This window comes from Falco cherrug, chromosome 9 (assembly GCF_023634085.1).
Source record: "Falco cherrug isolate bFalChe1 chromosome 9, bFalChe1.pri, whole genome shotgun sequence".
Classification (NCBI taxonomy): Eukaryota; Metazoa; Chordata; class Aves; order Falconiformes; family Falconidae; genus Falco; species Falco cherrug.
In genome coordinates, this window is record NC_073705.1 from 54,839,602 (window position 1) to 54,847,873 (window position 8,272).

Sequence of the window (8,272 nt, forward strand, 5' to 3'; positions counted from 1 at the left end):
TTCCTGTACTGTGTGTTCATTTAAATTAAGTATTCTAAAAGAGTTGAAATCCATTATCTAGATAAATAATTTTTCGGTACTTATCTGCAGCTATTTGGAAGGAATATTCAGACTGATGTCAGAACTGAAGCATTGTGCATATAAAGTGCATATAAACTCACGATAGCAGTTGGAAGGCCAGGTCTTCCCAAACTGTGTTAATAAGTAAGACCTGACCGTATGGAGCTTTGACATGACTAGCCCCATCGCGGCCTTCCCTTTTGAGTGCAAATGTGACGATTCAAGGCCTGCCCCTGCAGTATCTGCGTGACTGTCGTTCCTCTGGGAACTTGGTGCAGCACCAAGCGCGGTGGCTCTTTGGTTGAGCCCTTCTAGCCCGTCCTCCCAGCGAGGCGGCAGAGCTGCGGGAAGCTGCGAGTTTTGCTCCCTTCGAGAGAGGTGGGGAGGAGCGGGGGGCACCAGCGTCATTTTGCATTGCAGGCTGCTCCATGGGATGGGAGCTGTGCCCATGGCAGGGGGTTGGAACTAGGATGACCTTAAAGGTCCCTTCCAACTCTGGCCACTCTGTGGTTCTGTGTAGGAGCAGGTTTCGGTCTGTGGGGGAGATGGGATTTCACCTTAATGGGGAGGTTAGTGATGGGGGGAGCTCACTCACAGCACACAAAATCTTTCAGTTCTTTTATCTGTAAGTTTTAATAATATTGTGGTACACTACTGTGGTATCATACCACGATAAAAATAGTAGCTTAACTTTCAACTATACGTCACCCATCGTTAACTGAAACCCACTCTACTTAACAGCAGTTTCTTCGTTAATTTCAACAGGCTTGATATCAGACTTCGTGCCAAAAATAATCAAGATGGCCTGCTGTTGTAACAAGTGCTAGGGTAGATTTATGTGAACTGGGAGTAACTGCGCTAAAAGGTTACAAACCTGATGTCAAGCTACTATCACTGAGATTTGAAAAGATTGAATGTCATTTGCCAAGTTATCGTTCAATGAAGCAATATTTCTGTTTTGCCTCTTTAGGCCTGTTTCATCGGGTACACCAGACACCTAACATTTGGGAAGTACTCTCAAATTAATGACAATTTTCTGATTATTTTTTCCCAAGCATGTTTGGAAGAACTTTTAGATTATGCATTGTTCTTGTGTGCTGTTCCAACATTTAAGTCCTTGCGTTTGGTAATCGTGCTGCTTTCAACACAAACTGAACCATCCAGGAATAACTGGAACAACATGTTTGCCAGTAGTAACTTCAGTATTGCTTTCTAAATAGTAAGCGCATGCATCCTGAAGAGATGTCTCTGCTTCATCGGAAAGATGGATTTACTGATCAATAATTTGCCTGCAGAGTTTTAAATACAGGGATACACGACACTGAAATGTTGAGCCTTTAGGAAATTAGCGTTCAGGGAAATATTACTGTTTCTTACTGTGACACTAAATAGTACCAAGTTAAGAGTAATATTTTTCATTACATGCAAAAGCTACTAATAAGCTGTTGGAGTATTTTGTGTGATTGGATTGTATACTTCTTAGCAGGTATCAAGATGCACAGCTTGTGAGCCCACTGAAAGTTAACTGTGTGTGAGACCAGACAGATGTCTTTGTGTCGTTTCAGAAAATAGAAGCATCTGAAGTATTAATCATGTATTAATTAATCATTGGTTAATTTAAATTATTATGGACAATCATAATTATTGATTACTACAGATCTGCATGATTTCTAGTGTCATAAGGTCTGTTTAGCAGTAGTCGCCACTTTTAGATTATTCAAGCTAAACTATGAGACGGAGTGACTTTCTTCCTGTGTTCACCTTAGTGCACTTCTGTAGGTCTGTTTCTGTATTAAAGATCTACAGTGAAAAGCATCTTTGTTAACATACAGCCAGGTATGGTGGTTTGTTTAACAAGAAATCCAAAGCTGTAGAAAGGACTTGGGATAGCTTGGTCCTCACCTCCTTAGAGCAGCTAAAATATGGCTGTTTAGATACTGTATTGATGACAAAGTTCTCATATTTGCCTCTGATATTTCATAAAAGAGATTTCAGTGAGGTGACAGCGTAAGATCCAATGTGTGGAAGTTTTTCTCACAACAAATGCCCTCTGTTCTCTACTATGTCCCACTTTAATGACGAATCTGTAACAGCAGGTGGATCGTAAGACTTCACTAGAATACAAAAATAATAAAACTATACAGAAGGTATGAAGCCTGTATCTTTTGTGATCTTGCTTATATATACAGTTCTATTTAATTACATGTCAGAACTAAATGTTATCATTGTGCACTTCTCCAGAGTTTAATTTTTCTTGGCTCACCTGATGAGAATGTGCACAGGTTTTTTTACAAGGACATACTATAAAGACCTTGTGCTGCTTTATCAAGTTTTTATGCATTTTACACCTTGTGATGCTGAAGATTATGTTTTTAGAAACTCAGCTTTTAGAAAAAACACACTTTCATTGTGAACTGTTCATGAAATATATTTATTTTTATAGGTTATTTAAACAATATAAACTAAGCAATATCAGAGACATGTTTGTTCTGTATAGGGCATATATGTCAAGTCTAAGCTATGCTTTCCTTAATACAGAAATTGTTCAATGCATCTGAGAATTTTTCAGGCAATTGAACTTCACTGTGGATGTTCTCCATCTTAGGTATTAAAGGATTATGTTGTAATTTAGATAGTTCCATAAGAGCTTTCTTATAATGACTTTTATACGTTTTCTGTGCTACTTCGCACAGAGTAGGAGAATTAATAAATTATTAATCAAATTGAGACTTTGCCAGGGAAGTTCTTTTCACAAGTAATCATATTTTTTTTTCACCTGTTCCCATTGCATTAAAAACTGTTCCAGCATTTTCCTGAATGTCACACTCCCAAGTATTTTTTAAACATTGAACAAAAGATCTGTCATGACTTCATGGCAGTTGGGTAGACACAAAGAAAGCAAAACTGTACCAGTCTGGAAGAGCCTGAGAAAGAATTATTTAGCACACTTGCAGTTGTATCAGATTATGAAGCTCAGTTTGTGCTCGTGGTGGCAGCGATACCAGCAGGCACGGTGCAGCAGAACAGTTCGAGTTTCAGCACAACAGGCGAGCGAGGTGAGCAGCCAGGGGTGTGTGTCTGTCCTGCTCATGGTCTCCGTGAGAGAAGACTAGGTTCTGCCTCCTTGGGGGCACCAGTATTGTTTTAGTCTCTGTGAAGACCTTTTAGTAGCGCCTGTAGTGATGGGCCAAGGGGGAATGGCCTTAAGCTGAGAGAGGGGAGATGCAGATGAGCTGTGAGGCAGAAATTGTTCCCCGTGAGGGCGGCGAGGCGCTGGCCCAGGCTGCCCAGAGCAGCTGTGGGTGCCCCATCCCTGGCAGTGCTCAAGGCCAGGCTGGATGGGGCTGGGAGCAGCCTGGGCTGGGGGGAGGGAGCCCTGCCCGGGGCACGGGGGTGGAATGAGATGATTGTTAAGGTCCCTTCCAACCCAAACCATCCTATGATTCTATGATTATTTTTTTTCTTTCATGTTATTTTGCCTCAGAATTATATACTAGCATTTTCTAGTTGAGATTTTTATGGTAACCATGTGGTTGCCTATGGATCAAGTACAAGCTGTTTCCAAGGAGGCTGTGTGTGGAATAGCTTTCCTTCCCTCATGGAGTACAGCATGCTTAAGTAGATGTTGATGTAATTTGCTGAATACAGTGGAATCTCACCCCGGTCATAATAAAAAGGTGTACAAATCACCAACTCTTACCCAAATAGCAGATATGCAAAAGGACTGAAAGGGCAATGCAAAATCCATTTCATGGTTGCCTTTAGGATTACAAGCAATCTCTTGAAGTTAATGGCAAAATTTCCTGGAGTTTTTGTTCCCAGATTAGAGGGTTTTCACTGTTTTAGTATCCAGAGTTGTCAATAATACATTTTTGTTAAGCAGTACACTTAGATATTACATGAGCAGTTCTGTAACTTTGTAATTTGCAAGTCTGTTGTAATAGACACAAAGACATGCCCGGTCCCAGGTATGAACTACAAAGTATTAATTTACATTTTAAAAATTATATATTTCACCATGACATTGTGTAGTTTGCTTTCCAGTCATCTTTCGTGGCTTTGAAGGCTTTATGTGAAAACAGCCTATTGGAAAGCTACTTTTCAAGATGAACTTTGATTTTGGAAACACAGAAATTTTTGTTTAAAAATATTAGGGCTTCACATCATATATGGAAGTTTGATCTTTTGCAGTTTTCCTTCTCTTAGTAGTTTGTCATGCTGGTTCTTTCAACATTTGAAAGAAAAATCTATTATTTCAAAGTGTTTATTAAATGTGAATAGAAGCCATTTTGGAAAACATATCCCATTTGTTCATAAACTCATGGAGATTCCTCACACATGAAATAATCCATCAAAATTAGCTTCTGTGTATGAATACAAGCATTAAGAAAATCTTAGGTGCAATAATGTGTCATTGTAATAAACCATTGTTTTAAGAGAAGTCTATTGCAAAACAATAAATGTTCAAATTAATCACACAATAACTTGCTGATCTCTAGACTTTGCTTTACGCTGTGTGAGTAGCCTGAAGTAGATATATTTTTTCAGTGCCCAACAAAAAATTTGTAAATTAAATCAAAATCGGAACTCATCTGTAATGACAGTGCAACTGAATTCATGCTAATCATGGCTACATTAACACTTTTTTTGTTGTAATTAGCCATGTAATCAATACTTACCAGCTATAATTCCATCTGAACTTTTTTAGTTTTGGCAATTCTAGAAGCAAGGCTTATCACTGTTTTGTTTGTGCCTCTTTTCCATTTCCCTGCTTCTGTCGTGTACATCTGCTGGGCAAATGACAGCTGCAGTCAGAGTGCGCTACTGTATTCAAAGGTAACTCTGTGTCCTAAAAATGGGGGCTGGGTAGTGGTGATGGCCTTTCACTAATACTGAAGTTTCTGCCTGAATTTACTGCCTTATTTACTTAACACCTATATACATTACAAAAGCATTAATCCAGTAAAACAACAACAACAACAACCACCCCCCCACCCCCCCCCCCAAACAAAAACTGGAACTTGTGCTTTCTTAGACTTCCAGTTAAAAAACTGCAGTAGTACAAATCTGTGAGAAATGAGCTTCATTCATTCAAGTGCTTCCAGATCAACCTGTTCAGAAATTAGAACAAATGGCCTTGTATAAGAGTCTTCATATGAGGAATTAAGATGCTGATTTTTGTAATTAATTCTCTTTATTTTGTTGTTGTTCTGCTCTTGGCCCAAGACTTCAGCCCCAGTATGCTTTAGTGATCAGGAGCCTTTCTGGGCCACCTTCTTGCACTAATAAGCCTGGTCATTAAGTCCTGAGAAAGATCACAGATCCATAAGGGTGGCTCTTAGTGAAATAGTGGTTTTCCTAATTACCTTTTAATTGGTTGAGTAAGTTAAAAATCTCTAAAAAACTGGCAAGGAGATTCAAGCACTGATTTAAAATAAAATACTTTTCAACACATTTTTGAAAGTTGACAGTTTTACTTCAACTTATGTAGCTGTAATTGTCAGCTTATACTACTAGTAAATTAAATAGAGATAAAAACTGACCTAACAGAAAATGTAACCTTTGAGAAAATGTCTTTTTTTTTTTGTTTGTTTCCACCTATAGATCTACGCTTGCAGATAATTGTATATATGCTATTTAAGAGAGCACTGCTGCTCTTGAAAAGAGATTTAAAGATTTAAAGGCATGCTTAAAACTTCTATTATCATTTGTGTTGTCCTGGAAGTGTTGCTGTGTTTGCAGAGACATATATCACAAAGGGTGTGACAGGATTCTGTGCGGTAAGTGCACTAATAAACCACTGTATATCATGCCAGAATATGCAATTATTGGCATACTGCAGATTTTTTTTTTTTTTTTTTAAATCACCAAAGCCCTTGTCAACATGACAATGCCATATAACGATAGCCGGAAAATTGCTTTTTTGCTGTCCAGCTCAGTTTGATCAGATGTGGGCTATGGGAGACTGTAATCAATTAGGCTTTCAAAGAGTTTTACTGGTATAAACTGTTTGTTTTAGAAGCATTGTTCAGGAAAACTGCACTTGTAAAGACCCCCAGGAAGGATCTAACTTTACTGTTTATTGGCAGTGATACCCAGTGGTGAGAATTCTAATTTTGTCTGAATGTTTTACATCTAAATACTAAAGATTTTCTAGTAGCATGAAGCTATCATGACAAGCTGAAGGTATAATAATAAGGTCATGACTTAATATGCTGAACTGAATTAAAACCCCATCAAAGCTCATAAAATAGACTTCAGAGTAATTTAACTCAAAGGAAAAAAAATTAAAAAGCTGCTTACATCTAGCTGTATCACATCTAAAGTACCCTAAAGTCATCATACCACATAAAATAATAGTATTTGAGGCAAACTAGATAATTACATAAAATAGTAGTAATATCAAAAGGTGTTTGGCTTTGTGAAATATCTGAATAGCAGAATTTTTATCGCCTGAAGCACAAAATACTGGATGACCTTGTGAAAGGCCTGTCTCCCTTTGTGTCTCTTTCCCCCACGCATGCGTAGACCTTTAACTTGGAATTAAGGTCACCAGATTCCGTAACTCAGTGATGCATATTTATTATAGAAATGAAAAATGAGGCATCACTTGACAACCTGTCTAATTTCCGTTGGAGATCCCCCAGCTATCTGGGGCTGGGGTGGGAATGGGGAACTGTAGAAGTGTGACGTTGGGTAGAAAGAAATGAATTGAGCGAGTCTGTCTTTGCTGAAATTAGTTATGATAAATATCAGGTTTGCTTCATGAAGGAGTCTGGTAACGGAAATATTTTGGTTTTATATGACTTTGATATTATGGTGTGTATCAAAAATACTGTGGAAGCTGGAACCTACACTGCCCCTTCAGGATGTCAGGATGTTTTTCCAGTGGTCATCTTAAAAGATAAAAACTAGGTTCAAATGTTAGTTTCCAGTTTATGTTTGGTGGCTAGCAAATAGAACAGAAAAAATACCAGAAATTCAAACTTTATGTATGTTATGCAGGGTATATTTTGAATGTAATCTGTGAGAGGAAACTGTTCTTCCCCGCCCCCCCCCCCCCCCCCCCCAATTATTTAGAATTTCTGGAAGTAATTTGGTTTTGTACCTCTTTTAAATTCCTTTTCTATTTACATCTCTGACAACAGAGGTTCATTTGGCTTAGATTTTTGTGGAACCACAGCCTGAAAATGGGGTTTCAGATGGTCCGAGGAGACATGCCAACAGTCTTGCTCCCTGACCCACCTCGGTACTGGCTGAGTATTGTCAGCAGAATCTTCACACGCTGTGTGGCAGATCTCTGTCCACTTGGGTTTTGAGCACTTTCCTATACTTTTTCACAGAGATGAAAACGGCACCTTCCAGTCTCTTTTCTAGAAGTCTAAAAGCTTTCGTGACTCCCTTGGACATCAAAAAGAATGCAAAACCCACACAAGTAGCTTGCTTTTAAAATGTAATATTGTGCATCGTGTAGAAGATGGTATTCCAGAGAATAAAATGCGTTGGTTGGGGCCTGTATTTTGTAATTCCAGACCACCGCTGCAAATATTCAAATCAGAGGAAGAATGGAATATAATGATGGAAGTTCCATAGTCTCAGCATAATCTGAATTTTTCTGCACAGATTTTTAAAAGCATTTTTTAAAGGTATCTTGTGTATTCTGGAGAGGGCTATGGTTAGAAAGCCTTTCTAGTCTGAAAAATGTTTATGTTCTGAAGTCATATTCAAAGAACTCCACTCCTTGGCTATTTTCAGATTAAGGCTTCTTCTCATTTTTGGTACCTGGAGATTATCACATTGATTAGAGATTAATTTTTAAGTTTATACAAACATAACAGCAATATCAAAAACATAAGCTTCATCAAGGGTAAGGATGGACACGATACTGGATTTATCTAGGAAAAGCTTGTTCTACCTTGTGTGACTGAACTAAAACTTGCCCATTTTTGGGGGGTTGTTTTTTTTTCTGTTGACAACCACAGGTCAGCAGTGTTCATCTTGATTCTTGTGATACAGGTTTTCATAGCTCTTAGGAATGGATTGCTATCAGGGAGTGGTGATGGGAACCACTTTTTGTAGATAAGTGAAGGTAATTAAATGGCTGATTGAAATGGATTTTTATTTTTTACTGCTGTTTTCTCCCTCCCATCCTTGCTCCCCACCCCAGCTCCTTTAAAGGTGGAGAGCACCTAAATTAAAACCTAATTTGTAT